Genomic DNA, 26,133 nt, shown 5'->3' with positions numbered 1-26,133 from the left:
CTTGATCCACCGTGTCCAAAACAAATCCGCCAAGTACTGGACTTGACGCCATCTACGCCTCGAGTACAAGTCGCTCCTGCTGAATACTCCAGGAGGTAGCGGAGTTTTGGCTTTTATCAAAAGCAAATGGTTTGGCGTCAAGGCCTCCAGGTTGTTCGGATCGGTAGAGACTCTTGAGATAGGGCGGCTATTGATAATCGCCTCTACCTCACACAGCAGTGTGTGCAGACCCTCCTCATCAAGGATCTGCTGCTCCACAACGGAGCTGAGCACTTTGCGTATGGACCGTATCTGCCGCTCCCAAACTCCTCCAAAATGCGAGGCAGCTGGGGGGTTGAATATCCATGTGATGCCTTTAACCAACAAGGCTTCTTGAATCTTTGCATTATCCAAAGCACGCACTGCTTCCCGCAGCTCCCTCTCTGCACTTACAAAGTTTGTTCCATTGTCAGAACGCATCAACTGAACCTGTCCCCTCCTAGCAATGAACCTCCGCAAGGCATGAATACAAGAGTCCGTGTCCAACGAATTTGCCAACTCAATATGCACAGCCCTCACTGTCAAGCAGGTAAAAACCACGCCATACCTTTTGATCATGGTCCTACCCCTTTTGATTTCGAAGGGACCAAAGTAGTCCACACCGACACTTGTGAACGGTGGCTCATCGGGCGTGAGCCTTTCAGTAGGAAGATCTGCCATGATCTGACTTACCGCTTTCCCATGATGCCGTCTGCAGGCGACGCACCGGGACAAAATCTTCCGGACAGCAGCATGAGATCTTAGTATCCAGTACTTCTGCCGTACCTTTGATAGGACATGATTCCTGCCACAATGCCCAAGATCCTCGTGAGTAGATCTGAGAATGAGAGTGGCTATATGCTGATGGCAAGATGGGAAGGTTAGCCTTGAAGTGTGTCATTTGCTTCTCCTGCTCCAACCTTCCATCATAGAGATTCTCTTTTAAATCCTTCCTCTTTTGAGCAAGAAGCTTCAGCACACCTTTTAATCTCAAGACCCATGCAACGGCTCTTTTAACCCGACGCCAGCTTGAGTAATGATGAATGAGCTGAGAGGTGGCGTCTGCAGCTTCTTCAACCACAAGAGCATATACTGATGCTTCTTTGACTTCTGAGTCATTACAGATTGGCTGGCATACACTGTCTGGCATTACTGGCCACTCCATTTCTGGTTTCAAAATGAAATCTGGACCCGTGATCCATGTCTTCGCCTTGAGAAAGGCACCAACACTGAGCCCTCTGGAAGCAAAGTCTGCAGGATTGGCCGAAGTGTTCACATATCTCCACTGAGAGACAACTGATCTATCCTTGATGGCAGCAACTCGATTGGCAACAAACGTACGAAACCTCGCTGTTTCATTCTTGAGGTACTTAATCACCGATGTGCTGTCCGTCCAAAAGACAGACTCCTCCAACTCCAACTCCAGTTCGGCTGTTACCATCCTGTCCATCTTTGCTGCCACCACTGCAGCAGTAAGCTCGAGTCGTGGTATGGTCACTGCCTTCAATGGTGTAACCCTGGCTTTACCAATAATGAAAGCACTATGTGGCTGGTTCAGATTGTTTTTTGAAACCAGATATGTGGCTATGCCATACCCCCTTTCACTAGCATCGGCAAAGTGATGAAGTCGAGCTGAAGAGATCTTGCCAAGGTTGACTGGTCTCACACATCTGTCTACCTCAAACCTAGCTAAGTGGTGCAAACTGCCGACCCACTGTTGCCACTGCAGAGACAGAGCTTCTGGCATGAAATCATCCCATGCATGCTTTGTTCTGCTTAGCTCTTGCAGGATGTGCTTCACTGGCAAGATCAGAGGGGATAAAATCCCAAGTGGGTCATATATGGTGCTTACCATCGAAAGCAGTCCTCTCCTTGTGAGTGGTTTGCTCTCAACCAGAACTCTAAATTTCAGCGTGTCAGACTCCACGCACCACTGAACCCCTAAAGCTCTTTCAATAGGGAGGCAGTCCCTTTCAAGATCGAGCTCCTTGACTTCTTTGGCCCTGTCATCCTCAGGTATAGACGCAAGCACCGCTCTGCTGTTGGAAATCCACTTAGTGAGCTTGAAACCTCCTGCAGCGCACAAAGCCCTGAGGTCCCGAATCAGTGAGATTGCCTGCTCTTCAGTGCTGACAGACTTCAGGCAATCATCCACATAAAAGTTCCTTAGAACAGTGTTCGTTGCAATATGGTTGAACCTCGCCTGATTGTCCTCAGCACACCTTTGCAGCGCGTAGCATGCACAGCTTGGTGAAGAAGTTGCACCGAACAAGTGAACTACCATCCTGTATTCCTTGAGGCCTTTACCAAGATCTCCCTGTGGCCACCACAAGAATCTCAACAGATCAGCATCTTCATCGGGAACCCTGACTTGATGAAACATGCCTTCAATATCAGACATGAAGGCAACTGGTTCCTGCCTGAACCTCATCAAAACACCTATGAGGGAATTGGTTAAGTCTGGCCCCTGCAACAGCTGTGAGTTCAGTGACATGCCTTGATACGTGGATGCACAGTCAAATACCACTCTCAACTTGTGCTTGGTTGGGTGGTAGACCCCATGATGCGGGAGATACCATATTCTGCTACCACTTTTACAAGTTTCTGCCACAGGAACTTCTTCGGCATAGCCCCTTTCCAGTGTCTCTGTCATAAACTTTGTGTACTCCTGATGAAACTCACTGTCTCTTAACAGCCTCCGTTTCAGGCCTTCTGCTCTTTGTACCGCCACAACATGGTTGTTTGGAAATGCAGCCCCCTTGTTCTTTAAAGGAAGGCCAATGGTGTAGTGACCATGAATCTGCTTCACTGACAGTGACACAGACTCCATAAATTGTCTTTCTCTGGCTGACATTTCCATTTTCTCAGATAACTCATGCTCAGGGAAGTCATACTTCATTTGCTGCTGCGAGAGCTCCTCTAGCTTTGTCACCGATATCCTGTTCACCATCACCGGTGGCCACTCAACAGCTCCTTGAGCAATACCCTCTTCTCTTAGCAGAGGTCCATTAATCGTCCAGCCTAGTGCAGTTTTTACAGCATATGGGCCGTTGCCCTCACTGTTGATAACCTTCCAGGGCTCAAGCGCCTTTGGTACATTCGTGCCTATTAACATACCAATTTTTCCATCAATCTGCTTGAGCTGAACCTCCTTCAAATAAGGCCATCTGTCCACATCGCTTTGTTGTGGAATGTTCTCCTTTGTTACTGGAATCTCTGCCTGTGTGAAAACCTGGGGAATCTTCAAAAAGTTGTCCTCATCCAAACCACTGACCTCGAGACCCTTAACGACATGAGTACTGATTGTCGCTTCCTTTCCCATAGTGCGGAGCAGAATGTTGGACTTTTTTCCTGTGACCTGTAAATCCTTCATCAGCTCATCTGTACAAAAGGTTCCAGTGCTTCCTGGGTCTAAGAACGCGTATGATTCATGCGTACAACCGCATGTTTCACTGCCTGCTGCTGGAGAAAAACTTGCTGCTGGTTCTCTGATACTTTTACTGTCACTATCAGGAGAAGAGTACTGCTCCTTATGCAGAATGGTGGGATGTTTCTGAGAACAAGTCTCACACATGTGTCTTTGCTGGCAGCCTTTGCTCAGATGCCCCTGTGACAGGCAACCAAAACACAAGCTCTTTGATTTGAGGAAATCAAGCCTTTCTCTGTGAGGCTTTTGCTTGAGGAGTCTGCAGGTACTGAGGTTATGCCCTCCCTTATGACAGAAAAGATACTGTCTTCCACCTGTAGAGCCTACATTTTCCCTTTCCCTCTTTGTCTGCTCTGCACTGTTTAATACAGGTGCTGTATTAGTAGCAAAGATGCTTTCCCTTTCCTTGAATTTCAGAGCATTCTCTCTGCACACCTTTGCTTTGCCCTTGTCTCTAGACAAAGTGGTGTCCTGAATGTTACCAAACAATGGGTGAGAAGCGATCTTTGCCTGCTTCTCTACAAAACTGACCAGATCAGCAAATCTAGCTCTCATTGCTGTATGTTCTTGAATGTCACAGGCGAAACCCCTCCACCTTTCCCTTAATTTAAAAGGAAGCTTGGAGATGACTGTTCTCATATTAGTAGGGCTATCCATCTCCTCAATGTACTCCATGCTATCTACTGTGTTACAGCAAGTAGTGAGGAACATAGCAAACTCCATCAGTGCATCACCATCCTCTGGCTTGATTACAGGCCATTTTAGAGCTCTTTCAATGTAGGCTGAGGGAATAGTATATTCATCCCCAAAATGCTTGCGCAGAAGCCTCTTAGCTTCAGCGTAGCCCCTGTCAGGATACATGTGCGAACAGCTACGAACAAGAACCTTGGGTCTCCCTTGGGTGAACTGCTCCAGGAAGCGCAACCTATCTCTATTGCTGTCTGTCCTTTCCTCAATCCCATGCTCGAACGCTTTCATAAAAAACCCAAACTCCAGTGGATCCCCACTGAATACTGGAACATCCAAAGGGGGGAGAGTGGATGCTTTCTGTTGTTTTACTAGGAGCTCTGTAATCTCGTTTTGTCGCTTTATGACATCCAACAAGTCTTTAACATCAGCCATCCTGCCTTGACTAGTAATAGACTGGCTATTATCCTTCTTATTCAATGGATGAGGAAGCCTGCTACTCCTTTCTGAGCCCTGCATTACCTCCGACTCACATTCTCGACCGACATCTCCATGTTCTGGCTGAACCAAACCAAAACTGGCCCCAATACTTTGGCCCGGAGCTCTTTGGCAGGTAGCCATTTTGTTGACCAAGTCAGCAGAAGTGTTATGGGCTGGCTCCTTCACAGTCAGCACCTCAAGCTTTGCGTTAGCTGCAGCAATAGCTGTTTGCAACTCCCATTCCTCCCTTTTTGCCTTAAGAACAGCTTCTTGTCTGTCAATCTCCATCTTTTGCTTTAATGCCTCAGCACGTGTTATCAGAGCAGCCCTCTCTGCCTCAATCTTTAGCTTGGCAGAATATGTGTTCGAAGACACAACAGAAGAGGTTCGACTGCTTCGATGTGCTTTACTGCGTCTGGACGAAATTGCTGAAGCACTGTCTGCAGGCTCAACTTCAGCATCAACCATTCTTGCTTCATCTGCTTGCATTTCCACTCCTTTTAACCATCTCTCAACTTTCTCCACAAAACTTCTCAAATAGCTAGCCTTTGGCTCATACCACTGTGTCTGATCATGAAGAAGTTCCGACTCAGTCAAGTGATTTTTGACTGCATCGTTGTTTTCACAAAACTCAATATATATTTTTGAGAAGTCAGTGGCTAATTTAACAGACACTTCCTCAAAATTGCCGTCATCTTCCATAAGCTCCTCAATCTCTTTTATCTTTCTAGTAAGATAACCCAACTTGGTTTTCCTTGTCACTTTAAAATGCTGAAGCTTTTCCTCTTGTGCTTTAAAGGTTGGCTTGGAAACTCTTTTTTCCTGCTGCTCCATAGTAATTGCGCTGCCATAAACCTTTCAATGCAATTAATCCTTTACACAGGCCATGTACCACTTAACCATACAGGAATTTTCACAAACCGTAAAGCAGGCACAGCCTCTTACTTTTCAGATGTGGGGTTTTCTTACTGCCGAAAGGATCCGGAAAACACGGGAAGGCTTAAGCGCATCCTCTTTCACGTCCCGTTTTCCGTTTTCCCTTGCCGCGCTGCGGGCCGATTAACTCTGTGCGCCGGTGACGCGTGCGTAATCCTCTCACTTTCGGAGCAGTTTTCTGACTATTGTAGTGGCAACCTTCGGTCCTTCTTTGCCGCTTCTGCAGGACGTAAAGTTTCTGACTCGTGCTCTTGTTAAGTCTCTTGGATGCCTTCCGGTAGCAAAAAACGAGGCGAAGGAAAAAAGGGGCAAAACATTTATTTTCCTTACAAATCGAAAGGTACAAAACAAATGCCTCTGGTGGGAGCTCCGTTTATATTCCCTTTGTGTGGCTACAAAAAATAACATTAAAACGGCGACGGTCAGAAAACTGTTGCTCCACGTCCTGCTTGCTTACCTAACCTTTTTCCCCTACCCCTCCGCATGCGGGCCAAATACACACACCCTTTACGACATCTACCAACACTTTACAACAACAACAGACTAACAAAGCAGGATTAATTTATGGAGCACAGCATATTACATTATAACCTAAAATGATCAAGATTATAATAAAAACTTAAAGATCATGACAAATACTTAAATATGGCATGATGTAACTGAGTAAAATATTGGCCTGGACTTGGCTCCAACAATCATCAAGGACAACTCTCACCCCAGCAATCAACTGTTTGAACTATTACCGTCAGGCCGACGGTACAGGTCACATAAAACCAGGACAAACAGATTCAGGGATAGCTTCTTTCCCAGAGCTATCACCGTAGTAAATAAGCACAAAAATAATTGAACCTATTCCATACCGTCACTGTCACTATATTATGCTGCTATTCATACTGTGATTATATTAATGCTGCTATCCTGTATATATTGTACATACTATTGTTTGAGTACTTACGATTGTTTTTTTGTACTTTTTATATTTTATATTTATATTTATTATTGAAACTTGCACCAAGGGAGTGGCACTCCAATTTCGTTGTACTCTGTACAATGACAATAAAGGCTATTCTTCAGAAGGGGGAATTATGTTAAAATGCTCTTCATAGACTACAGCTCTGCATTTAATACCATAATTCCCTCCACACTCACCACCAAGCTGGAGCATCTGGGACTCAGCTCATCTATGTGTCAGTGGATCTCCAACTTCCTAACTGGCAGACCACAGGCAGTAAGGATGGGCGGACATGTCTCAGCCTCCACCACTCTCAGCACTGGAGCCCCCCAGGGGTGTGTTCTGAGCCCCCTGCTGTACTCTCTGTACACATATGACTGCGTGGCCACTACCAGCTCCACCACCATCATCAAGTTTGCTGACGACACCGTCGTGGTGGGCCTGATCTCTGATAACAACAAGACGGCCTACCTGAAGGAGATTAGGAATCTGGAGAACTGGTGCCAGAGGAACAACCTCCTTCTAAACGTCAGTAAGACAAAGGAGCTGATAGTGGACTTCAGCACTAAGCAGGAGAGGAACTACCAGACCCCTGTCATCAACGAGTGCCCAGTGGAGAGAGTGGACAGCTTCAAATACCTCGGAGTTCACATCACGCAGGACCTGTCATGGTCCTGTCACATCAACACCGTGGTGAAAAAGGCCCGTCAGCGTCTCTACCACCTCAGACGCTTGAGAGACTTCCAACTGCCCTCCAAGGTGCTCAGGAACTTTTACTCGTGCACCATAGAGAGCATCCTGACGGCAAACATCTTAACCTGGTTCAGGAACAGCACCATGCAGGACAGACGAGCTCTACAGAGGGTTGTGCGGTCAGCTGAGTGCACCATCTGCTCCGAGCTCCCTGACCTGCACTCAATCTACAGCAGGCGGTGCTGGACCAAGGCCAGGAAGATTGTGAAGGACCTCAGCCATCCCAACAACAGACTGTTCTCTCTGTTGAGGTCAGGAAAGCGATTCCGCTCCCTGAAGACCAACACAGAGAGACTGAGGAGGAGCTTCTTCCCGCAGGCGATACGGTCTCTCAATCACACCACCACACAGTACTGACCCACACATATAGTTCTTACACACACACTGGACATTCTGGACATGCTGATGAAGACGCTGAAGCGGAGGCTGGACCAGGCGCAGTGGGTGAAGATGAGGATGCTGTGGCCGAGGATGCGGGCACGAAGGCTGGACCAGACGAGGATGAAGCCGGACGAGGCAGGGACGAAGCCGGACCAGGACCGGGCGAGGCTGAAGCTGGACCAGACGAGGGTGCAGACACGAAGGCTGGACCAGACGAGGATGAAGCCGGACCAGGCGAGGATGAAGCCGGGCCAGGCGAAGATGAAGCCGGGCCAGGCGAGGCTGAAGCCGGGCCAGGCGAGGCTGAAGCTGGGCCAGGACCAGGCGAGGCTGAAGCTGGACCAGACGAGGATGAAGCCGGGCCAGGCGAGGATGAAGCTGAAGCTGGGCCAGGTGAGGATGAAGCTGGACCAGAATCAGGCGAGGCTGAAGCTGGACCAGAATCAGGCGAGGCTGAAGCCGGGCCAGGCGATGACGAAGCTGTAGCTGAAGCCGGGCCGGGCGAGGACGAAGCTGTAGCTGAAGCCGGGCCGGGCGAGGACGAAGCTGTAGCTGCAGCTGGGCCGGGCGAAGCTGACGCTGAAGCTGAAGCTGGGCCAGGTGAGGATGAAGCTGGACCAGAATCAAGCGAGGCTGAAGCCGGGCCAGGCGATGACGAAGCTGTAGCTGAAGCCGGGCTGGGCGAGGACGAAGCTGTAGCTGCAGCTGGGCCGGGCGAAGCTGAAGCTGAAGCTGAAGCTGAAGCTGGGCCAGGTGAGGATGAAGCTGGACCAGAACCAGGCGAGGCTGAAGCCGGGCCAGGTGAGGATGAAGCGTCAGGCTGAGGCGTGGCAGTAGCAGGTGGTAGCGCTGCTGGTGATGGTACTGCAGGAGGCGGCGCTGCAGCCACAAGTGGAGAAGCAGCCACAGGTGGAGAAGCAGCCACAGGTGGCTGGACGGGATCCTCGGGCCCCCCAGCTGACGTGGCAGCCGGTGTGGCATGAGGCTGGACGGGCTCCTCGGGCCCCCCAGCCGAAGAAGCATGAGGCTGGACGGGCTCCTCGGGCCCCCCAGCAGGCGAAACAGGAGGCTGGACGGGCTCCTCGGGCCCCCCAGCAGGCGAAACAGGAGGCTGGACGGGCTCCTCGGGCCCCCCAGCGAAAACAGCCGCAGAACCAGTGGGCACCGGGGCCCCCGGCACACATGAAACAAAACCAGTAGGCACGTGGGCCTCTGGCACACATGAAACAAAACCAGTAGGCACGTGGGCCTCTGGCACACATGAAACAAAACCAGTAGGCACGTGGGCCTCTGGCACACATGAAACAAAACCAGTAGGCACGTGGGCCTCCGGCACACATAAGGAGGGCTGCAGCTGCGCAGAGCACTGACCCTGCTCAGGCAGTGACAGCCTGGTGCAGTTCACAGCTGGCATCTTGGCCTCCAAGGGGTCCAGAGTAAGCTGAGGGCAGTAACCCAGCCTCTGGGGAAGCCCCGGAGTGAGCAATAGTCTCTAATGTAGCCAGCTTTTGAGGAACAGGTCCGTAGTGAAACAGTTTGTCTCCCTGCTCAGAAACAGCGGTGGAAAAACAGTGTGAAAATTGTGGCTTAAGGGAGGCTAACGGTTGAGCTACAGACTGGGAAGCTTGTGGCTGGACACAGAACTGAGCCGGAGAATGGTGATAAAGTCCTGGCTCAGAAGGGGCGGCAGAGAAACAGTCTCTCAGTTTTACAGAGGGTTTGTACACGCCCACTTGGGAAGGATCCGTTACCACGAAGGTAGGCAAGCGACCCGTACAGTCTCCCATCCCGCTCTGAATAGCCCCAGAAAACAAAGTCCCGGAAACTGGGGAAAGCAATGCATCCCGCTCACCAGTGTATGAATGTGAGAGTGAATGAATAGTGGCATTGTAAAGCGCTTTGGGTGCCTTGAAAAGCGCTATATAAATCCAATCCATTATTATTATTATTATTATTACTCACCGCATCGGGCTGCTCGAAAGTGAATGCAGACGGGGGGTGTAGTCCAAGGTCCAAAAGGAGAAACTCCCGCTCCCACGAACAGAGCGAGTCCAGAAGCCATGGGAGACCGGTCACCAGACGCTGTAGCCGCCTCTCTATAGCGCGCTGGGACGTGCCACCCGGGCTTTCCAGCCACAGGTCGATCAGCTCCTGTGTGGCATCGATGAGCGTCTCCCGTAGCTCCCTGGACGGATTAAGCGCTGCTGGGTCCATCTTGTGTTCGCGTCGTACTGTCACGGTCCGGGGCAGCGGCCGTGTGAAGAGTGGAAGGAGGACTCAAACGCAGCGCTTCCTTAGATGTGAAGGTGATTTATTGACAATACTGAACATAAAGTGGAGATAAACATAAACATAAAGTCACTGAGTCATGGTCGCAGGACCATGACAGCTTCAGGTCCCAAAGTCAAACGAACACAGAGTTAAAAACGGTCTAATTCTTTCATCTTTAATAAAATCATCAGCGTTGCTGCTTTACCAGGTGTAACAATTAAGTTAGCATCCAGGCATCCATGAAAACAGAATTTATTAAAATTAACGGAGTTAAAGTTAACAGGAAGTTAGCTCACTAGTTTCCACCTAAACATGACATACCATGTTCTGATTGAGAGATTTTTGAAACTAATTAAAACGTACATTCTGCTACCACTTCCAACATAAATGAAGACAGAAAACTAAACAGCAGTAGCGTTTGCAGGGTTACTGAAGTTGGACTACCTTTTTTAAAAAAAATTTTTATTTTTTATTAGTAATATAAACATACAAACAAAATGCACCATATATTACAGATTCAGAGAATAGACATTTCTTACATATTAGCAACTTTCATACATAGTGAAAATAAAATATAAAGGGGTCACATAATTTAACAAATTATTAACTCACTAAATCAAAATCTTCCATAAAGGAAACAAAAAAAGCAGCCTTTTTCTTTTTAACTAAAGTCAAAGATTTAACCAACAGGTAGAAGTCGTTTTTCCAGTAAGCTAGTGTTGGTTTAGTCTTAAAATTAATTACACTCCTTTAATGCCAATAATTCACATTTATTTAAATTTAACTTTAAGCCTGAAGCTTTTGAGAATGTAGTGATTATTTGTTTTACCAGGGGAATCTGATGTTCATTTTTTAAGAAAAGAGTAGTGTCATCCGCAAGTTGACTAATTATTAAAAAATTATCCATAATCTCAATTCTGGCAACGCTGCTGTTTTTAATTAGAATTGCGAGCATCTCCACAACCATTATGAACAACAACGGAGAGCTTCCACACCCTTGCCTAATTCCTTATTTGACGCTAAATCTTTTACCAGTGCCATAGCCTAATGACACAGAGCTATTTATATCATTATACAGTATATCTGTTATCTTCCTAAATTTATCCCCAAATCCAAATCGAGTTAGTGTTTCTAAAATAAAAGGATGTTCTACTGAATCGAAAGCTTTATAAAAGTCCAAGAAAAGAATAAAACTGTCATCACTAATTAGATCATTGTAGTCCAGTAAGTCTAAAACCAATCTGATATTATTATGAATGTTCCTGTCTTTCAAAAACCCTGATTGTGTCTCACTTGTAGCTCTCTTCACGACAACACAGACACAGGTCGGTTCTTTGAAACGGGCGTTTATTACTTGGGCCTTCTCTCCTCAGCTTCACCATCACCAGTACGCCGATACGCCATTACGCCAATACGCCGTGAGAACTGGTCACGAGCGAATAGTACAAACCAATTAGCAACTTTACAGTACACATATTAAGTCCAAACACAAATAAAAAACATTTCTCAAATGACAAATACCTCGTTGGCTGCTTGTCCTGAAAAGAGGTCCTTAAGTCCTTGTATTGCCCTTTCTTTTAGTAAACTTTTAGCTTAAAATCGCTTCATGAGAGACATCTGCTCCCTCACAGTCCATGAAAAGTCTCGTGTACTCTCGTTAAGGGTATTCTCACGAGACACTAGCTCTTACACCTTACACATGTACATTTCAAATAAAGACATTTCAACACAAACTATATACATTCATGAAATTATGTAACTTATTATAAATCAGTCATCTACATCATGAAATCCACACAGAACATTTTAACAGCATTTACATCACTAATTATACTTGAAACCCCTTGTTTGAGCCTTGTTGCAACTGAGCTAGAGAAAATTTTATAATCTGTATTTAATAAAGTTATGGGCCTTAAGTTATCCAATTGTCGTTTATCTTTGTTTGGTTTAGGAATCAATGTAATTAATCCTTGTTTCATGCTAGATATCAATTCTCCCTTTTCAATACTGGCCAGTATAGCTTTGAATAAAATTTCCCGTAAGTCTTCCCAAAAAAATTGGAAGAAATTAACTGTAAGCCCATCTGGACCAGGGGATTTATTAAGTGCCATTTTCTTAACAGATGCATCTAACTCTTCAATTCTGAAGTCAGATTCACATAATTCCTTAAATGATTCATCAATTTTAGGGATCAGATTATCTATTTGATCAAAAAAGACATCACAATCTGCTTGGGAGAACTGTGAGGAGTATAAATTGGAATAGAATGTATAAGTTTCATTCTCCAAAATTTTAGGGTCGTCACATTCAATGCCATCAATTAACAGAGAAGATATAAAATTTCTTTTCTGTCTGCTCTTTTCTAAATTAAAAAAATATGAAGAATTTCTTTCCCCCTCCTCAATCCACTTGGCCCGTGAACGCACAAAAGCTCCTTCTGCTTTATTTAGGTAGAGCTGATCTAATTTAGTTTGCAACTCCATAAGTTTACTCCTTTCTTGGGTATTTAGATCATCTTTACTACAGCAATAAGTAATTTCTTGGAATAATTTACATTCATATTCTCTTTGCTTTTGACTTATGTTTTTACTGAATTGAATACTAAATTCTCTAATTTTGAATTTAATGAATTCCCATTTACTGATATATCCTACAATTAGATGATCAGCCATAATATCTTTTATAATTTTTTTGACTATGTTGCAGTAGTCTTCATTTTGTAAAAGTTTGGCATTGAACTTCCAATAAGTTCTTTTATTTGATTGTCTAATTTCCGATTCTAAGCACAGTTCAATAAAGCAATGATCAGATAGAGGTGCATTTGACATTACAACTTTTACAGTGTGGCTAATAATGATGTCACTTCCTAGCCAATAGTCTATTCTAGATTTACAAGCTCCATTTGGTTTAAACCAGGAAAAGCTCTTAATTCCTGGATTTCTTACTCTCCAAATATCTGTCAAGTTGTTACTTATCAAAAAATCTATAACTAGGTTATTTTTTTGTGGTCTACCTGTCCTTGAGGGCCATCTATCAGTCCATTCATCAGGAGTCATATTCCAATCACCACCCATTAAAATGTATTGTTGAAATCTCCCAATTCTTTGAATCTTTGGGCTGAAGGAAGGACAATACTCGGTGTATTTATGCTCAATCAACAATCATTTATTTCCATACAATTCAACACTTAAGAGCATAAGGACCATCATGATGGGGAGACATGCCTGAAGAGGGTCACAGCAGTCTCGAAATGGTGACGTGTTACTCAGCTTCTTATAGCCGCTAGTGGCCCCCACCTAGCTGTAAAAGCCCAAACATTCACATTCTTTCTCTGTTACGGCGTCCAAGTTACGACCTCGGCTCCCTGTCTTTCTCTGCTCTCTGTAAAGGTGGGGGTATGGAATGTGGTCTATCTCCCCTGTCTTAGACACAGAGTCTCCTGCTTACAACCTTCTTTTTATGATTCAACAATAAAGCATGTCAAGAAAACAGTGTAATACATTCATAGCAGATCAAGGATATAGAGTGATGCACACTTATCTAATAAACTAATAAGTGAATATGTTCTTTAAACTCAAAAGTATAATGAGAACTAAACTACATACAGATCACACACTCTATATTAAAGGGCATAATATGATCTACAGCAGTATTCTAATTCAACTACTTTGATTACATATATAAGGTAACCTATAATAACAGAATAATCTAATAGTATTCTGTAGGGTATTGATCTTTAAGTTCAAAAATATTTGAAGTTATATCTTCTAACATAATTTTATTCTGACTTTCATTGTTATATCCATAAATGTTGACTAAAATGAAAAACAAACTTTCAACTCTCATTACAGCAATCAACCAATGACCATTCAAATCAGTCCGTTGTAGTACAAGATCCCCAGGAAAGTTATTGAATAAAATTGCTACACCCCCCGACCTAGTTGAGCCATGGCTAAACAGGATTTTGCTACCCCATTGGTTTGACCAAAAAGATACATCACTATCAGATGAATGAGTCTCTTGTAGAAAAATACAGTTTGATTTTTTACCTTTGCAGTACAAAAATAAGGCTTTTCTTTGAAAAGATTCTCTTAAACCCCTAACATTTAAAGAACCAAAACAAATGTTAACATTCAACATGAACTATAGACAGAATATCACTCACCACGTGAGAAAAAAAGTTGGACTACCTAGTATATAATGTTGTGCTATGTGATTGCTAGCAACACAGCTATGTTAGCACAACATTAGCACAGTGAAGCTGGAGGATGAACGCCAACTTTTTTTCCACTCGATAAAAGTTAACGTGACGGATTCTGGTGGTCAGGAACAAATGCAATCACATAGCAGGTTGCTATACACAGGCCAAACTTCAGACAGGAGAACAACTGAGATCATTCATCGACAATACCAGGTTAGTTATTAATATACTGCAACAACATGGGAATAGAGCAGCTGCGAGAGAATTCAACATTAATGAATCAATGGTACGGAATCATCTCTTTGCTATGACTGTTGCCCAGTGCTCTGACAAAACGTCCCAGGCCCTGTTGTGGTGTAAGTGGCCCCATCCGGCAACTCAGTTCCGGGTGTGGTGTAGATTGCCTTAGCCAGTGCCACAGGCCCTGGTGTGGTGTAGGTGGCCTCAGCTAGCAGCACAATACATTGGTAAAGAGCCAAAAGCAATGTCGTTAATGTGCTCTCATTAATGGGCAGCTGCTTTTGGTCTTTTAATACACCCCTTCTCTGGATCAAAAGCGGTTCAATGACATGAAAATGAAAGGCTTACAGCACCAGGTATTCCCAGGCAGTCTCCCATCCAAGTACTAACCAAGCCCAGCCCTGCTTACCTTCCGAGATCAGACGAGGTCGGGCGTGCTCAGGGTGGTATGGCCGTAAGCTGCTGGCCCCAGCACAATGTCTCAATTTATGGATTCAAGTGATTAGGTGGCAAGTACCTGAAGTTACGAAGACAATCCTATAACCATACCTGCATGTTTGCATAATACCCTAACAAAAAGGCTCAGTTTAGCATTTATCCAACAGCACAGGCCCTGGATTGTTGAAGATGGCCTCAGGAACCAGCACAGGGCCTGGTGTGTTGTACATGGCCACAGCAAGCAGCACAGGGCCTGGTTTGGTGAAGATGGCCACGGCCAGAAGCGCAGGGCCTGGTGTGGTGTAAGTGGCCTCAGCCACAAGCCACAGGCCCTGGTGTGCTGTAGGTGGCCTCAGCCAGCAGCCACAGGCCCTTGTGTGTTGTAAGTGGCCTCAGCCAGCAGCCACAGACCCTGGTGTGGTGTAAGTGGCCTCAATAGCAACTAAGGCCCTGGTGTGGTGTATGTGGCCTCAGCCAGCAGCCACAGGCCCTGGTGTGGTGTAAGTGGCCTCAGCCAGCAGCCACAGGCCCTGGTGTGGTGTAGGTGGCATCAGCTAGCAGCACAAGACATTGGAAAACAGCCAAAAGCAATGTCGTTAATGTGCCCTCATTAATGGGCAGCTGCTTTTGGTCTTTTAATACACCCCTTCTCTGGATCAAAAGCGGTTCAATGACATGAAAAAGAAAGGCTTACAGCACCAGGTATTCCCAGGCAGTCTCCCATCCAAGTACTAACCAAGCCCAGCCCTGCTTAGCTTCCGAGATCAGACGAGGTCGGGCGTGCTCAGGGTGGTATGGCCGTAAGCTGCTGGCTCCAGCACAATGTCTCAATTTATGGATTCAAGTGATTAGGTGGCAAGTACCTGAAGTTACGAAGACAATCCTATAACCCTACCTTCATGTTTGCATAATACCCTAACCCAAAGGCTCAGTTTAGCATTTATCCAACAGCACAAGCCCTGGATTGTTGAAGATGGCCTCAGGAACCAGCACAGGGCCTGGTGTGTTGTACATGGCCACAGCAAGCAGCACAGGGCCTGGTTTGGTGAAGATGGCCTGGGCCAGAAGCACAGGGCCTGGTGTGATATGAGTGGCCTGAGCAAGAGCCACAGGCCCTGGTGTGGTGTAAGTGGAATCAGCCAGCAGCCACAGGCCCTGGTGTGGTGTAAGTCGCCTCAGCCAGAAGCCACAGGCCCTGGTGTGGTGTAAGTCGCCTCAGCCAGCAGCAACAGGCCCTGGTGTGGTGTAAGTCGCCTCAGCAAGAAGCCACAGGCCCTGGTGTGGTGTAAGTGGCCTCAACCAGCAGCCACAGGCCCTGGTGTGGTCTAAGTGGCCTCAGCCAGTGCCACAGGCCCTGGTGTGGTGTAAGTGGCCTGAGCAAGAGCCACAGACCCTGGTGTGGTGTAATTGGCCTCAATAGCAACTAAGGCCCTGGTGTGGTGTATGTGGCCTCAGGCAGCAGCCACAGGCCCTGTTGTGGTGTAACTGGCCTCATCCAGCAGCCACAGGCCCTGGTGTGGTGTAAGTGGCCTGAGCAAGAGCCACAGGCCCTGGTGTGGTGTAAGTGGCCTGAGCAAGAGCCACAGGCCCTGGTGTGGTGTAAGTGGCCTCAGCCAGCAGCCACAGGCCCTGGTGTGGTGTAAGTGGCCTCAATAGCAAATAAGGTCCTGGTGTGGTGTAAGTGGCCTCAGCCAGCAGCCACAGGCCCTGGTGTGGTCTAAGTGGCCTCAGCCAGTGCCACAGGCCCTGGTGTGGTGTAAGTGGCCTGAGCAAGAGCCAAAGACCCTGGTGTGGTGTAATTGGCCTCAATAGCAACTAAGGCCCTGGTGTGGTGTAAGTGGCCTGAGCAAGAGCCACAGACCCTGGTGTGGTGTAATTACCCTCAATAGCAACTAAGGCCCTGGTGTGGTGTATGTGGCCTCAGGCAGCAGCCACAGGCCCTGTTGTGGTGTAACTGGCCTCATCCAGCAGCCACAGGCCCTGGTGTGGTGTAAGTGGCCTCAGCCAGAGCCACAGGCCCTGATGTGGTGTAAGTGGCCCCAACCGGTCAATCAGGCCCTGGTGTAGTGTAGGTGGCATCAGCTAGCAGAACAAGACATTGGAAAAGAGCCAAAAGCAATGTCGTTAATGTGCCCTCATTAATGGGCAGCTGCTTTTGGTCTTTTAATACACCCCTTCTCTGGATCAAAAGCGGTTCAATGACATGAAAAGGAAAGGCTTACAGCACCAGGTATTCCGAGGCAGTCTCCTATCCAAGTACTAACCAAGCCCAGCCCTGCTTAGCTTCCAAGATCAGACGAGGTCGGGCGTGCTCAGGGTGGTATGGCCGTAAGCTGCTGGCCCCAGCACAATGTCTCAATTTATGGATTCAAGTGATTAGGTGGCAAGTACCTGAAGTTACGAAGACAATCCTATAACCATACCTGCATGTTTGCATAAGACCCTAACCCAAAGGCTCAGTTTAGCATTTATCCAACAGCACAGGCCCTGGATTGTTGAAGATGGCCTCAGGAACCAGCACAGGGCCTGGTGTGTTGTACATGGCCACAGCTAGCAGCACAGGGCCTGGTTTGGTGAAGATGGCCTCAGCAAGCAGCCACAAGCACAGGGCCTGGTGTGATATGAGTGGCCTGAGCAAGAGCCACAGGCCTTGGTGTGGTGTAAGTGGCCTCAGCCAGCAGCCACAGGCCCTGGTGTGGTGTAAGTCGCCTCAGCCAGCAGCCACAGGCACTGGTGTGGTGTAAGTGGCCTCAGCCAGCAGCAAAAGGGCCCTGGTGTGGTGTAAGTGGCCTCAGCCAGCAGCCACAGGCCCTGGTGTGGTGTAGGTGGCCTCAGCCAGCAGCCACAGGCCCTGGTGTAGTGTAAGTGGCCTCAGCCAGCAGCCACAGGCCCTGGTGTGGTGTAAGTGGCCTCAGCCAGTGCCACAGGCCCTGGTGTAGTGTAAGTGGCCTGAGCAAGAGCCACAGACCCTGGTGTGGTGTAATTGGCCTCAGCCAGCAGCCACAGGCCCTGGTGTGGTGTAAGTCGCCTCAGCCAGAAGCCACAGGCACTGGTGTGGTGTAAGTGGCCTCAGCCAGCAGCAAAAGGGCCCTGGTGTGGTGTAAGTGGCCTCAGCCAGCAGCCACAGGCCCTGGTGTGGTGTAAGTGGCCTCAGCCAGCAGCCACAGGCCCTGGTGTGGTGTAAGTGGCCTCAGCCAGTGCCACAGGCCCTGGTGTGGTGTAAGTGGCCTGAGCAAGAGCCACAGGCCCTGGTGTGGTGTAAGTGGCCTGAGCAAGAGCCACAGACCCTGGTGTGGTGTAATTGGCCTCAATAGCAACTAATGCCCTGGTGTGGTGTAGGTGGCCTCAGCCAGTGCCACAGGCCCTGGTGTGGTGTAAGTGGCCTGAGCAAGAGCCACACACCCTGGTGTGGTGTAATTGGCCTCAGCCAGCAGCCACAGGCCCTGGTGTGGTGTAAGTCGCCTCAGCCAGAAGCCACAGGCACTGGTGTGGTGTAAGTGGCCTCAGCCAGCAGCAAAAGGGCCCTGGTGTGGTGTAAGTGGCCTGAGCAAGAGCCACAGACCCTGGTGTGGTGTAATTGGCCTCAATAGCAACTAATGCCCTGGTGTGGTGTAGGTGGCCTCAGCCAGCAGCCACAGGCCCTGGTGTGGTGTAAGTGGCCTCAGCCAGCAGCCACAGGCCCTGGTGTGGTGTAAGTGGCCTCAGCCAGCAGCCACAGGCCCTTGTGTGGTGTAAGTGGCCTCAGCCAGCAGCCAGCAGCCACAGGCCTGGTGTGGTGTAAGTGGCCTGAGCAAGAGCCACAGACCATGGTGTGGTGTAATTGGCCTCAATAGCAACTAAGGCCCTGGTGTGGTGTAAGTGGCCTCAGCCAGTGCCACAGGCCCTGGTGTAGTGTAAGTGGCCTCAGCAAGCAGCCACAGGCCCTGGTTTGGTGTAAGTGGCCTCAGCCAGCAGCCACAGGCCCTGGTGTGGTGTAAGTGGCCTCAGCCAGCAGCCACAGGCCCTGGTGTGGTCTAAGTGGCCTCAGCCAGTGCCACAGGCCCTGGTGTGGTGTAAGTGGCCTCAGCCAGCAGCCACAGGCCCTGGTGTGGTGTAAGTGGCCTGAGCAAGTGCCACAGGCCCTGGTGTGGTGTAAGTGGCCTAAGCCAGAGCCACAGGCCCTGGTGTGGTGTAAGTGGCGTCAATAGCAAATAAGGCCCTGGTGTGATGTGAGTGGCCTGAGCAAGAGCCACAGGCCCTGGTGTGGTGTAAGTGGCCTCAGCCAGCAGCCACAGGCCCTGGTGTGGTGTAAGTCGCCTCAGCCAGAAGCCACAGGCCCTGGTGTGGTGTAGGTGGCCTCAGCCAGCAGGCACAGGCCCTGGTGTGGTGTAAGTGGCCTCAATAGCAACTAAGGCCCTGGTGTGGTGTAAGTGGCTTCAGCCAGCAGCCACAGGCTCTGGTGTGGTGTAATTGGCCTCAGCCAGCAGCCACAGGCCCTGGTGTGGTGTAAGTGGCCTCAGCTGGAGCCACAGGCCCTGATGTGGTGTAAGTGGCCCCAGCCGGTCACTCAGGCCCTGGTGTGGTGTAGGTGGCATCAGCTAGCAGCACAAGACATTGGAAAAGAGCCAAAAGCAGTGTCGTTAATGTGCCCTCATTAATGGGCAGCTGCTTTTGGTCTTTTAATACACCCCTTCTCTGGATCAAAAGCGGTTCAATGACATGAAAATGAAAGGCTTACAGCACCAGGTATTCCCAGGCAGTCTCCCATCCAAGTACTAACCAAGCCCAGCCCTGCTTAGCTTCCGAGATCAGACGAGGTCGGGCGTGCTCAGGGTGGTATGGCCGTAAGCTGCTGGCTCCAGCACAATGTCTCAATTTATGGATTCAAGTGATTAGGTGGCAAGTACCTGAAGTTATGAAGACAATCCTATAACCATACCTGCATGTTTGCATAATACCCTAACCCAAAGGCTCAGTTTGGCATTTATCCAACAGCACAGGCCCTGGATTGTTGAAGATGGCCTCAGGAACCAGCACAGGGCCTGGTGTGTTGTACATGGCCACAGCAAGCAGCACAGGGCCTGGTTTGGTGAAGATGGCCTCGGCCAGAAGCGCAGGGCCTGGTGTGATGTGAGTGGCCTGCGCAAGAGCCACAGGCCCTGGTGTGGTGTAAGTGGCCTGAGCAAGTGCCACAGGCCCTGGTGTGGTGTAAGTGGCCTAAGCCAGAGCCACAGGCCCTGGTGTGGTGTAAGTGGCCTCAATAGCAAATAAGGCCCTGGTGTGATGTGAGTGGCCTGAGCAAGAGCCACAGGCCCTGGTGTGGTGTAAGTGGCCTCAGCCAGCAGCCACAGGCCCTGGTGTGGTGTAAGTCGCCTCAGCCAGAAGCCACAGGCACTGGTGTGGTGTAAGTGGCCTCAGCCAGCAGCAAAAGGGCCCTGGTGTGGTGTAAGTCGCCACAGCCATCAGCCACAGGCCCTGGTGTGGTGTAGGTGGCCTCAGCCAGCAGCCACAGGCCCTGGTGTGGTGTAAGTGGCCTCAATAGCAACTAAGGCCCTGGTGTGGTGTAAGTGGCTTCAGCCAGCAGCCACAGGCTCTGGTGTGGTGTAATTGGCCTCAGCCAGCAGCCACAGGCCCTGGTGTGGTGTAAGTGGCCTCAGCTGGAGCCACAGGCCCTGATGTGGTGTAAGTGGCCCCAGCCGGTCACTCAGGCCCTGGTGTGGTGTAGGTGGCATCAGCTAGCAGCACAAGACATTGGAAAAGAGCCAAAAGCAGTGTCGTTAATGTGCCCTCATTAATGGGCAGCTGCTTTTGGTCTTTTAATACACCCCTTCTCTGGATCAAAAGCGGTTCAATGACATGAAAATGAAAGGCTTACAGCACCAGGTATTCCCAGGCAGTCTCCCATCCAAGTACTAACCAAGCCCAGCCCTGCTTAGCTTCCGAGATCAGACGAGGTCGGGCGTGCTCAGGGTGGTATGGCCGTAAGCTGCTGGCTCCAGCACAATGTCTCAATTTATGGATTCAAGTGAATAGGTGGCAAGTACCTGAAGTTACGAAGACAATCCTATAACCATACCTGCATGTTTGCATAATACCCTAACCCAAAGGCTCAGTTTGGCATTTATCCAACAGCACAGGCCCTGGATTGTTGAAGATGGCCTCAGGAACCAGCACAGGGCCTGGTGTGTTGTACATGGCCACAGCTAGCAGCACAGGGCCTGGTTTGGTGAAGATGGCCTCGGCCAGAAGAGCAGGGCCTGGTGTGATGTGAGTGGCCTGAGCAAGAGCCACAGGCCCTGGTGTGGTGTAAGTGGCCTGAGCAAGAGCCACAGGCCCTGGTGTGGTGTAAGTGGCCTCAGCCAGCAGCCACAGGCCCTGGTGTGGTGTAAGTCACCTCAGCCACAAGCCACAGTCCCTGGTGTGGTTTAAGTGGCCTCAGCCAGCAGCAACAGGCCCTGGTGTGGTGTAAGTCGCCTCCGCCAGCAGCCACAGGCCCTGGTGTGGTCTAAGCGGCCTGAGCCAGTGCCACAGGCCCTGGTGTGGTGTAAGTGGCCTGAGCAAGAGCCACAGACCCTGGTGTGGTGTAAATGGCCTCAATAGCAACTAAGGCCCTGGTGTGGTGTATGTGGCCTCAGCCAGCAGCCTCAGGCCCTGATGTGGTGTAAGTGGCCCCAGCCGGTCACTCAGGCCCTGGTGTGGTGTAGGTGGCATCAGCTAGCAGCACAAGACATTGGAAAAGAGCCAAAAGCAATGTCGTTAATGTGCCCTCATTAATGGGCAGCTGCTTTTGGTCTTTTAATACACCCCTTTTCTGGATCAAAAGCGGTTCAATGACAGGAAAAGGAAAGGCTTACAGCACCAGGTATTCCCAGGTAGTCTCCCATCCAAGTACTAACCAAGCACAGCCCTGCTTAGCTTTCGAGATCAGACGAGGTCAGGCGTGCTCAGGGTGGTATGGCCGTAAGCTGCTGGCCCCAGCACAATGTCTCAATTTATGGATTCAAGTGATTAGGTGGCAAGTACCTGAAGTTACGAAGACAATCCTATAACCCTACCTGCATGTTTGCATAATACCCTAACCCAAAGGCTCAGTTTAGCATTTATCCAACAGCACAGGTCCTGGATTGTTGAAGATGGCCTCAGGAACCAGCACAGGGCCTGGTGTGTTGTACATGGCCACAGCAAGCAGCACAGGGCCTGGTTTGGTGAAGATGGCCTCGGCCAGAAGCACAGGGCCTGGTGTGATATGAGTGGCCTGAGCAAGAGCCACAGGCCCTGGTGTGGTGTAAGTGGAATCAGCCAGCAGCCACAGGCCCTGGTGTGGTGTAAGTGGCCTGAGCCAGAGCCACAGGCCCTGGTGTGGTGTAACTGGCCTGAATAGCAAATAAGGCCCTGGTGTGGTGTAAGTGGCCTCAGCCAGAGCCACAGGCCCTGGTGTGGTGTAAGTGGCCTCAATAGCAACTAAGGCCCTGGTGTGGTGTAGGTGGCCTCAGCCAGCAGCCACAGGCTCTGGTGTGGTGTAAGTCGCCTCAGCCAACAGCCACAGGCCCTGGTATGGTGTAAGTGGCCTCAGCCAGCAGCCACAGGCCCTGGTGTGGTGTAAGTGGCCAGAAGCGCAGGGCCTGGTGTGATGTGAGTGGCCTGAGCAAGAGCCACAGACCCTGGTGTGGTGTAATTGGCCCCAATAGCAACTAAGGCCCTGGTGTGGTGTTTGTGGCCTCAGCCACCAGCCACAGGCCCTGGTGTGGTGTAACTGGCCTCAGCCAGCAGCCACAGGCCCTGGTGTGGTGTAAGTGGCCTCAGCCAGAGCCACAGGCCCTGATGTGGTGTAAGTCGCCTCAGCTAGCAGCATAGGGCCTGGTTTGGTGAAGATGGCCTCGGCCAGAAGCACAGGACCTGGTTTGATATGAGTGGCCTGAGCCAGCAGCCACAGGCCCTGGTGTGGTGTAAGTGGCCTCAGCCAGCAGCCACAGGCCCTGGTGTGTTGTAAGTGGCCTCAGCCAGCAGCAACAGGCCCTGGTGTGGTGTAAGTCGCCTCAGCCAGAAGCCACAGGCACTGGTGTGGTGTAAGTGGCCTCAGCCAGCAGCAACAGGCCCTGGTGTGGTGTAAGTCGCCTCAGCAAGCAGCCACAGGCCCTGGTGTGGTTTAGGTGGTCTCAGCCAGCAGCCACAGGCCCTGGTGTGGTGTAAGTGGCCTCAGCCAGCAGCCACAGGCCCTGGTGTGGTCTAAGTGGCCTCAGCAAGAGCCACAGACCCTGGTGTGGTGTAATTGGCCTCAATAGCAACTAAGGCCCTGATGTGGTGTATGTGGCCTCAGGCAGCAGCCACAGTCCCTGTTGTGGTGTAACTGGCCTCAGCCAGAGCCACAGGCCCTGATGTGGTGTAAGTGGCCCCAGCCGGTCACTCAGGCCCTGGTGTGGTGTAGGTGGCCTCAGCCAGCCGCCACAGGCCCTGGTGTGGTGTAAGTGGCCTCAGCCAGCAGCCACAGGCCCTGGTGTGGTGTAAGTGGCCTCAGCCAGCAGCCACAGGCCCTGGTGTGGTGTAAGTGGCCTGAGCAAGAGCCACAGGCCCTGGTGTGGTGTAAGTGGCCTGAGCAAAAGCCACAGGCCCTGGTGTGGTGTAAGTGGTCTCAGCCAGCAGCCACAGGCCCTGGTGTGGTGTAGGTGGCCTCAGCCAGCAGCCAAAGGCCCTTGTGTGGTGTAAGTGGCCTCAGCCAGCAGCCACAGGCCCTGGTGTGGTGTAAGTGGCCTCAGCCAGTGCCACAGGCCCTGGTGTGGTGTAAGTGGCCTGAGCAAGAGCCACAGACCCTGGTGTGGTGTAATTGGCCTCAATAGGAACTAAGGCCCTGGTGTGGTGTAGGTGGCCTCAGCCAGCAGCCACAGGCCCTTGTGTGGTGTAAGTGGCCTCAGCCAGAAGCCACAGGCCCTGATGTGGTGTAACTGGCCTGAGCAAGAGCCACAGGCCCTGGTGTGGTGTAAGTGGCCTAAATAGCATCTAAGGCCCTGGTGTGGTGTAAGTGGCTTCAGCCAGCAGCCACAGGCTCTGGTGTGGTGTAACTGGCCTCAGCCAGAACAACAGGCCCTGGTGTGGTGTAATTGGCCTCAATAGCAACTAAGGCCCTGATGTGGTGTATGTGGCCTCAGCCAGCAAATAAGGCCGTGGTGTGGTGTAGGTGGCATCAGCTAGCAGCACAAGACATTGGAAAAGAGCCAAAAGCAATGTCGTTAATGTGCCCTCATTAATGGGCAGCTGCTTTTGGTCTTTTAATACACCCCTTCTCTGGATCAAAAGCGGTTCAATGACATGAAAATGAAAGGCTTACAGCACCAGGTATTCCCAGGGAGTCTCCCATCCAAGTACTAACCAAGCCCAGCCCTGCTCAGCTTCCGAGATCAGACGAGGTCGGGCGTGCTCAGGGTGGTATGGCCGTAAGATGCTGGCCCCAGCACAATGTCTCAATTTATGGATTCAAGTGATTAGGTGGCAAGTACCTGAAGTTACGAAGAGAATCCTATAACCATACCTGCATGTTTGCATAATACCCTAACCCAAAGGCTCAGTTTAGCATTTATCCAACAGCACAGGCCCTGGATTGTTGAAGATGGCCTCAGGAACCAGCACAGGGCCTGGTGTGTTGTACATGGCCACAGCTAGCAGCACAGGGCCTGGTTTGGTGAAGATGGCCTCGGCCAGAAGAGCAGGGCCTGGTGTGATATGAGTGGCCTGAGCAAGAGCCACAGGCCCTGGTGTGGTGTAAGTGGCCTCAGCCAGCAGCCACAGGCCATGGTGTGGTGTAAGTCACCTCAGCCAGCAGCCACAGGCCCTGGTGTGGTCTAAGTGGCCTCAGCCAGTGCCACAGGCCCTGGTGTGGTGTAAGTGGCCTGAGCAAGAGCCACAGACCCTGGTGTGGTGTAAATGGCCTCAATAGCAACTAAGGCCCTGGTGTGGTGTATGTGGCCTCAGCCAGCAGCCACAGGCCCTGGTGTGGTGTAAGTGGCCTCAGCCAGAGCCACAGGCCCTGGTGTGGTGTAAGTGGAATCAGCCAGCAGCCACAGGCCCTGGTGTGGTGTAAGTGGCCTCAGCCAGAGCCACAGGCCCTGGTGTGGTGTAACTGGCCTCAATAGCAAATAAGGCCCTGATGTGGTGTAAGTGGTCTCAGCCAGAGCCACAGGCCCTGGTGTGGTGTAAGTGGCCTCAATAGCAACTAAGGCCCTGGTGTGGTGTAAGTGGCCTCAGCCAGCAGTCACAGGCCCTGGTGTGGTGTAGGTGGCCTCAGTCAGCAGCCACAGGCTCTGGTGTGGTGTAAGTCGCCTCAGCCAGCAGCCACAGGCCCTGGTATGGTGTAAGTGGCCTCAGCCAGCAGCCACAGGCCCTGGTGTGGTGTAAGTGGCCAGAAGCGCAGGGCCTGGTGTGATGTGAGTGGCCTGAGCAAGAGCCACAGACCCTGGTGTGGTGTAATTGGCCTCAATAGCAACTAAGGCCCTGGTGTGGTGTATGTGGCCTCAAACAGCAGCCACAGGCCCTGGTGTGGTGTAACTGGCCTCAGCCAGCAGCCACAGGCCCTGGTGTGGTGTAAGGGGCCTCAGCCAGAGCCACAGGCCCTGATGTGGTGTAAGTCGCCTCAGCCAGAAGCCACAGGCACTGGTGTGGTGTAAGTAGCCTCAGCCAGCAGCAACAGGCCCTGGTGTGGTGTAAGTGGCCTCAGCCAGCAGCCACAGGCCCTGGTGTGGTCTAAGTGGCCCCAGCAAGAGCCACAGACCCTGGTGTGGTGTAATTGGCCTCAATAGCAACTAAGGCCCTGGTGTGGTGTAAGTGGCCTCAGGCAGCAGCCACAGGCCCTGTTGTGGTGTAACTGGCGTCAGCCAGAGCCACAGGCCCTGATGTGGTGTAAGTGGCCCCAGCCGGTCACTCAGGCCCTGGTGTGGTGTAGGTGGCCTCAGCCAGCAGCCACAGGCCCTGGTGTGGTGTAAGTGGCCAGAAGCGCAGGGCCTGGTGTGATGTGAGTGGCCTGAGCAAGAGCCACAGACCCTGGTGTGGTGTAATTGGCCTCAATAGCAACTAAGGCCCTGGTGTGGTGTATGTGGCCTCAGCCAGCAGCCACAGGCCCTGGTGTGGTGTAACTGGCCTCAGCCAGCAGCCACAGGCCCTGGTGTGGTGTAAGTGGCCTCAGCCAGAGCCACAGGCCCTGATGTGGTGTAAGTCGCCTCAGCTAGCAGCACAGGGCCTGGTTTGGTGAAGATGGCCTCGGCCAGAAGCACAGGACCTGGTTTGATATGAGTGGCCTGAGCCAGCAGCCACAGGCCCTGATGTGGTGTAAGTGGCCCCAGCCGGTCCCTCAGGCCCTTGTGTGGTGTAGGTTGCATCAGCTAG

At 50.6% G+C, this 26,133-nt stretch overlaps 4 non-coding genes and 3 pseudogenes across 4 annotated transcripts; all 7 read right to left on the bottom strand.

The window, feature by feature from the left end:
- Positions 1 to 14,687: 14,687 nt before the first annotated feature.
- LOC147329609 (5S ribosomal RNA) lies at positions 14,688 to 14,806 on the bottom strand. Its single transcript, XR_015129601.1, has one exon. It is a non-coding gene; the product is annotated as a 5S ribosomal RNA (ribosomal RNA).
- Positions 14,807 to 15,471: 665 nt separating this feature from the next.
- LOC147329608 (5S ribosomal RNA) lies at positions 15,472 to 15,590 on the bottom strand. The gene has a single exon (XR_015129563.1). It is a non-coding gene; the product is annotated as a 5S ribosomal RNA (ribosomal RNA).
- Positions 15,591 to 16,999: 1,409 nt separating this feature from the next.
- On the bottom strand, positions 17,000 to 17,118 carry LOC147329607 (5S ribosomal RNA; annotated as a pseudogene).
- Positions 17,119 to 19,494: 2,376 nt separating this feature from the next.
- On the bottom strand, positions 19,495 to 19,613 carry LOC147329606 (5S ribosomal RNA). Its single transcript, XR_015129562.1, has one exon. It is a non-coding gene; the product is annotated as a 5S ribosomal RNA (ribosomal RNA).
- A 1,018-nt stretch (positions 19,614 to 20,631) lies between these two features.
- LOC147329605 (5S ribosomal RNA) lies at positions 20,632 to 20,750 on the bottom strand. Its single transcript, XR_015129561.1, has one exon. It is a non-coding gene; the product is annotated as a 5S ribosomal RNA (ribosomal RNA).
- Positions 20,751 to 21,610: 860 nt separating this feature from the next.
- On the bottom strand, positions 21,611 to 21,729 carry LOC147329604 (5S ribosomal RNA; annotated as a pseudogene).
- Positions 21,730 to 24,078: 2,349 nt separating this feature from the next.
- On the bottom strand, positions 24,079 to 24,197 carry LOC147329603 (5S ribosomal RNA; annotated as a pseudogene).
- Positions 24,198 to 26,133: the final 1,936 nt, after the last annotated feature.

Source organism: Aulonocara sp. 'chitande type north' Nkhata Bay, linkage group LG5 (genome assembly GCF_057382095.1).
Source record: "Aulonocara sp. 'chitande type north' Nkhata Bay isolate Kocher_YH1m ecotype deep benthic linkage group LG5, A_spYH_male_GT1.1, whole genome shotgun sequence".
Taxonomy (NCBI): domain Eukaryota; kingdom Metazoa; phylum Chordata; class Actinopteri; order Cichliformes; family Cichlidae; genus Aulonocara; species Aulonocara sp. 'chitande type north' Nkhata Bay.
Note: the sequence above shows the minus strand (reverse complement) of the source record. Positions and strands in the feature narration are given on the sequence as shown.